The sequence below is a fragment of the Oncorhynchus tshawytscha genome, linkage group LG11 (assembly GCF_018296145.1).
Source record: "Oncorhynchus tshawytscha isolate Ot180627B linkage group LG11, Otsh_v2.0, whole genome shotgun sequence".
Taxonomy (NCBI): Eukaryota; Metazoa; Chordata; class Actinopteri; order Salmoniformes; family Salmonidae; genus Oncorhynchus; species Oncorhynchus tshawytscha.
Window position 1 is genome coordinate 26,390,980 of NC_056439.1, and position 7,620 is coordinate 26,398,599.

Consider the following 7,620-nt stretch of genomic DNA (forward strand, 5'->3'; position numbering starts at 1 on the left):
GTCTCATCGTTGTCGGCCTACCCTTGTTGTGTTGTCAGCAAACTTAATGATGGTGTTGAAGTCGTGTTTGGCCACACAGTCGTGGGTGAACAGGGAGTATAGGAGGGGACTAAGTACACACCCCTGAGAGGCCCCAGAGTTGAGGATAAGCATAGAAGACATTTTGTTGCCTACCCTTGCCACCAGGGGGTGGCCCGTCAGGAAGTCCAGGATCCAGTTGCAGAGGGAGGTGTTTATTCCCAGGGTACTTAGCTTAGTGATGAGCTTCATGCGCACTATGGTGTTGAACACTGAGCTGTCGTCAATGAACAGATTTTCTCACATAGGTGTTTCTTTTGTCCAGGTGGAAAAGGGCAGTGTGGAGTGCGATTGAGATTGCGTCATCTGTGGATCTGTTGGGGCGTTATGCGAATTAGAGTGGGTCTAGGGTATCCTGTTGCTGTTGATGTGAGCCATGACTAGCCTTTCAAAGCACTTCATGACTACTGATGTGAGTGCTACGGGGCGGTAATCATTTAGGCAGGTTACCTTCGCTTCCTTGGGCACAGGGACTATGGTGGTCTGCTTGAAACATGTAGGTATTACAGACTCAGGGAGAGGTTGAAAATGTCAGTGAAGACACTTGCCAGTTTGTCTGCGCATGCTTTGAGTACAAGTCCTGGAAATCCGTCTGCCCCTGCGGCTTTGTGAATGTTGACCTGTTTAAAGGTCTTGCTTACATCGGCTACCGAGAGAGTTATCACACAGTCATCCAGAACAGCTGATGCTCTTGTGCATGATTCAGTGTTGCTTGCCTCGAAGCGAGCATAAAAGGCATTTAGCTCATCTGGTAGGCTCGTGTTACTGGGCAGCTCGCGTCTGGGTTTCCCTTTGTAGTCCGTAATAGTTTTCAAGACCTGCCACATCCGACGAGTGTCAGAGCCGGTGTAGTAGGATTCAATCTTAATCCTGTATTGACACTTTGCATGTTTGATGGTTCGTTTTAGGGCATAACGGGATTTCTTATAAATGTCCGGATTAGTGTCCCGTTCCTTGAAAGCGGCAGCTCTAGCCTTTAGCTCGATGCAGATGTTGCCTGTAATCCATGGCTTCTGGTTAGAGTATGTATGTATGGTCACTGTGGCGAAGACGTCGTCAATGCACTTATTGATGAAGCCGATGACTGAGGTGGTATACTTCTCACTGCCATTGGATGAATCCCAGAACATATTCCAGTCTGTGCTAGCAAAACAGTCCTGTAGCGTAGCAGCTGCGTCATCTGACCACTTCCTTATTGAGCGAGTCACTGGTATACCTGTATCTCAAAAAGGTTTCTCAGTGATTTTATATGGTTTAGACATTTTTATACATTCAAACAAATAAAACATCTGTAAAGTCCTTGATAATAATCTATTTTATATGATAAGTGAATGTTTTTCTGACCAATACTGTGGAATAGTTATTGAATAGCTAAACTGCACAAAGATTGCAATGACTTGTTTGGTACTTACCATGCACAATTCCATGTGAAATGATTGAATGTAGTTATTGACAGGTCAGAGTAACAATCCAAATATACCCTCACATTGTCATAATGTGTGAGAAAGGGATATAGAGTACATTCTTAATCAACTCTAAGAAAATGTCTAGCCAGCAAACAGACATTGGTTGTCGTGATGAATTTCGGCCATACAATATAACAGACCAGCCTTTAAGTTGAGAAGTTAAGTATGTTTACAGAGACTATGACTGATGGTTGTTGGAGTGCCAAATAAGGGAAAGATCAGAGGGGTGTAGTCTGTACTGTATATATCTGTTCTGTACACTAAAGTCTATGTTTTGGTCTATGTAGAAATGAACCAGGGTGAAGTAAGACGGACACATATTAAGTGGACCTAAAGCATGGGCCTACACTGAGTGTACAGCAAATTAGCAACACCTTCCTAGTTGCACCCCTTTTGCCCCCAGACCAGTCTCAATTTGTGGGGTCATGGACTCTACAAGGTGTCGAAAGCGTTCCACAGAGATGCTGGCCCATGTTGACTCCAATCCTTTCCACAGTTGTGTCAAGTTGGCTGGATGTCCTGGACCATTCTTTGGACCATTCTTGATACACACGGGAAACTGTTGAGTGGGAAAAACCCAACAATGTTGCAGTTATTGACACACTCAAACCGCCTGGCACTTACCACATTCAAAGGCACTTAATTATGTTGCCTTGCCAATTCCCTCTCTGAATGACACATACACAATTCATGTCTCAACGCCAGCAGCATACCACCCTGCATACCACTGCTGGCTTGCTTCTGAAGCTAAGCAGGACTGGTCCTGGTTAGTCCCTGAATGGGAGACCAGATGCTTCTGGAAGTGGTGTTGGAGCGCAAGTAGGAGGCATTCTTTCCTCTGCTCTAAAAAATATCCCAATTCCCCGGGGCAGTGATTGGGGACACTGCCCTGTGTAGGGTGCCGTCTTTCGGATGGGACGTTAAACAGGTGTCCTGACTCTCTGAGGTCGTTAAAGATCCCATGGCACTTATTGTATGAGTAGGGGTGTTAACCCTGGTGTCCTGGCTAAATTCCCAATCTGGTCACCTAATAATCCCTGGTTTATAATTGGCTCATTCATCCCTGTCCCCTGTAACTATTCCCCAGGTTGTTGCTGTAAATGAGAATGTGTTCTCAGTCAACTTACCTGGTAAAATAGTGGATACAAATTTTTAAAATTCTCAAAGCTTAAAAATACTTTTTGAAACTGTCTCCTCCCCTTCATCTACACTGGTTGAAGTGGATTTAACAAGTGAGCTCAATAAGGGATCATAGCTGTCACCTGGTTTCAACTGGTCAGTCTGTCATGGAATGAGCAGGTGTTGCTAATGTTTTATACACTCAGTGTATCGTACCGATAGAACGTTTCTGTGAAAATATGTATTACCATTACACTCTATAATCCAGAAATATTATTTTATTGTGATGCTATTTTATTTTGATCTATTTGTTAATTTTCTTACTTTTTAACTGCATTGTTGGGAAAGGGCTCATAAGTAAGCATTTCACGGTAAAGTCTACACTTGTTGTAATCGGCGGATGGGACAAATAAAATGTTATTCACTTTGAAATGACTCATGATGAAATATAAACCGAGGCTGTACCTTGGCCCTCCGCCTACAGTTATGTATGTGTTTTCTTACACCTCTGCCAAAAAGCTCCAGACCACTTTATAGAGGTTATAATAATGTTCTAAAATAATTCTAAAAGGAAAGTGGGTTTGTACACTTAAATGGGTTTGTACACTTAAATGGGTTTGTACACTTAAATGGGTTTGTACACTTGGCAAACAAGCTGTTCGCTTGACAAAATACATGTTCTCTCTTGAGTATTCGTACATTCTGATCTAACCTTTGGCGCTTCAGGAGGCAAACTGAAAATGGCTTATAAACAAGTTGACATACACGTTGGGACAAGGTTGTCAAAGAATGTTGTATACAGAGCCAAACTTTCCTGCAGATCTCTCCCTAACTCAGTGAGTAGCTTAAAGATGAACAACACTACAAAACTCCTTTCAAAACTAAATTAACACTAGGTAAGCAATTTATTACATGCCATTCAAAAAGATGGCTTTGTGAGCCAGGCATCTGAATAAAGTAATTATATGGAGACTAAAGTAATTTAGTACAAATGAATACTGATAGACCAAAACACTGACTGCCACTTTTTAGAGGTTATTCAACTTGGCAAGAAGAAAGCATAGTTGTTTGATCAGCCATCTGTATTTTTAAGAATGTTCTACTCAGAGTCACACATGATAAATCTTTCATGAGTTACTAAATCACATTTTAGAACAAATAGTAATAAAAAAAGTGTGATCAATTACTCCAAGGACTCCTGTCATGTCTTTATTAAAACATCATGCTTAAATCCCTCTTTTGTCAAACAACACCAGAAATACTAAACATGTATGTAGATTCTGCATACTTAAGCAGCCACAGTTTAACTGGAATACGGTAACCCTACAAGGGAGTTTTGAAGAGTTTGGACTTCAGCATCCATTTTTGAAAGATATCTGGCTACAAAGTTCAGAAGATTGATTACAGTGTTTTTCCCCTTGGCTTCTATTTCCATGCCAAATACAGTATCCAACTTCAGAGTCACAATATTTACATGAATATTGTTGTTTCTTAGTGAATAATAAGCACAGATAAGATATTTTCCTATGACCACAGAGCTGGTGGTCTCCATGGCAATGCTACTGTCAGAAAACATTAGCACAATACTTCCCACCATCTAGACTCCTCTCCACAACAGAATGGATCCTGGTCTACAGCATCGTCCCTCCCTACATCTTTACCCTGTGTGTTGTGAAGCTGCTGGGTAATGGCTTCATCCTTCTGGTTTTCCTTCTCCAGAGGGGCCAGTGCCCATATCAGAGATATAACTGGGTAACCTGGCCCTGACTGACCTGCTCCTCCTGGCCTGCCTGCTCTTCTAGGTCATGAAGATCCTCAATGACCACAACTGGCCATATGGAGACTTCCTGTGAAATAAATTAGGCCCTAATCTGTTTCGATTTTTGATTTGATTTATTAGGATCCCCATTAGCCGACGCCAATGACGACAGCTAGTCTTACTGGGGTCTGACACATAACGGAAAATACATTATAGACAAAATACTTTACAATTTACATACGTTTAAAAACATGAACATGCAGTGTGTGTGTGTGTGCATCTATCAGTTACACATACATGTCAGTACATACACATAACAAGTAGGTCACATGTGGGAGAGGCGTTTTGCCATGAGGTGTTGCTTTATTTGTTTTTGAAACCAGGTTTGCTGTTCACTTGCGCTATATAAGATGGAAAGGAGTTTCATGCACTCATGACTGTATAATACTGTGCGTTTCCTTCAATTTGTTGAACCGACTGGGAATACAGATATGCATCTGTTGCTCACAGATGCCTTTACAAAAAAAGGTAGGGGCTTGGCTCAAAAAAACAGTCAGTATCTGGTGTGACCACCATTTGTCTCATGCAGTGTGACACATCTCCTTGGCATTGAGTTGATCAGGCTGTTGATTGTGGCCTGTGGAATGTTGTCTCACTCCTCTTCAATGGCTGTGTGAAGTTACTGGGTATTGGACAGCGAACACGCTGTCGTACGCGTCGATCCAGAGCATCCCAAATATGCTCAATGGGTGACGTGTCTGGTGAGTATGCAGGTCATGGAAGAACTGGGATATTTGCATCATCCAGGAATTGTGCACAGATCCTTGCGACATGGGACTGTGCATTATCATGCTGAAACATGAGGTGATGGCGGCTGATGAATGGCACGACAACGGGCCTCAGGATCTCGACACGGTATCTCTGTGCATTCAAATTTTCATCAATAATATGAAATTGTGTTAATTGTCCGTAGCTTATGCCTGCCCATACCATAACCCCACTGTCACCATGGGACACTCTGTTCACAACGGGGATTCATCTGTGAAGAGCACACTTCTCCAGCGTGCCAGTGGCCATCGAAGGTGAGCATTTGGCCACTGAAGTTGGTTACGAAGTCGAACTGCAGTCAGGTCAAGAACCTGGTCAGGACTACGAGCACGCAAATGAGCTACCCTGAGACAGTTTCTGACAGTTTCTGCAGAAATTCTACAGTTGTGCAAACCCACAGTTTCATCAGCTGTCCGGGTCGCTGGTCTCAGGTGAAGAAGCCTGATGTGGAGGTCCTGGGCTGGTGTTGTTGAAAATTTTATGCGATTGTGAGGCCGGTTAGATTCTCTAAAATTATGTTGGAGGCGGCTTATGGTATTCCTGACATTCCTGCAGCCAGCATGCCAATTGCATGGTCCCTCAAAACTTGAGACATCTACAGTGGGGAGAACAACTATTTGACACACTGCCGATTTTGCCGATTTTCCTACTTACAAAGCATGTAGAGGTCTGTAATTTTTACATAGGTACACTTCAACTGTGAGAGATGGAATCTAAAACAAAAATCCAGAAAATCACATTGTATGATTTTTAAGTTATTAATTTGCATTTTATTGCATGACATAAGTATTTGATACATCAGAAAAGCAGAACTTAATATTTGGTACAGAAACCTTTGTTTGCAATTACAGAGATCATACGTTTCCTGTAGTTCTTGACCAGGTTTGCACACACTCATCCATACAGACCTTCTCCAGATCCTTCAGGTTTCGGGGCTGTCGCTGGGCAATACGGACTTTCAGCTCCCTCCAAAGATTTTCTATTGGGTTCAGGTCTGGAGACTGGCTAGGCCACTCCAGGACCTTGAGATGCTTCTTACGGAGCCACTCCTTAGTTGCCCTGGCTGTGTGTTTTGGGTCGTTGTCATGCTGGAAGACCCAGCCAAGACCCAGCTTCAATGCTCTTACTGAGGGAAGGAGGTTGTTGGCCAAGATCTCACAATATATGGCCCCATCCATCCTCCCCTCAATACGGTGCAGTTGTCTTTTCCCCTTTGCAGGAAAGCATCCCCAAATAATGATGTTTCCACCTGCATGCTTCACGGTTGGGATGGTGTTCTTGGGGTTGTACTCATCCTTCTTCCTCCAAACACGGCGAGTGGAGTTTAGACCAAAAAGCTCTATTTTTGTCTCATCAGACCACATTACCTTCTCCCATTCCTCCTCTGGATCATCCAGATGGTCATTGGCAAACTTCAGACGGGCCTGGACATGCGCTGGCTTGAGCAGGGGGACCTTGCGTGCGCTGCAGGATTTTAATCCATGACGGCATAGTGTGTCACTAATGGTTTTCTTTGAGACTGTGGTCCCAGCTCTCTTCAGGTCATTGACCAGGTCCTGCCGTGTAGTTCTGGGCTGATCCCTCACCTTCCTCATGATCATTGATGCCCCACGAGGTGAGATCTTGCATGGAGCCACCGAGGGTGATTGACCGTCATCTTGAACTTCTTCCCTTTTTCTAATAATTGCGCCAACAGTTGTTGCCTTCTCACCAAGCTGCTTGCCTATTGTCTTGTAGCCCATCCCAGCCTTGTGCAGGTCTACAATTTTATCCCTGATGTCCGTACACAGCTCTCTGGTCTTGGCCATTGTGGAGAGGTTGGAGTCTGTTTGATTGAGTGTGTGGACAGGTGTCTTTTGGACAGGTGTCTTTTGGACAGGTGTATTTTATACAGGTAAGGAGTTCAAACAGATGCAATTAATACAGGTAATGAGTGGAGAACAGGAGGTCTTCTTAAAGAAAAAATAACAGGTCTGTGAGAGACGGAATTCTTACTGGTTGGTAGGTGATCAAATACTTATGTCACGCAATAAAATGCAAATGAATTACTTAAAAATAATTCAATGTGTTTTTCAGGATTTTTGTTTTAGATTCCGTCTCTCACAGTTGAAGTGTACCTATGATAAAAAATGACAGACCTCTACATGCTTTGTAAGTAGGAAAACCTGCAAAATCAGCAGTGTATCAAATACTTGTTCTCCCCACTGTATGTGTTGTGTGACAAAACTGGACATTTTAGAGTGGCTTTTTATCATCCCCAGCACAAGGTTCACCTGTGTAATGATTTTGCTGTTTAATCAGCTTCTTGATTAAACAGCATGATAATCTTGTCAGGCGGATGTATTATCTTGGCAAAGGAGAAATGCTCAC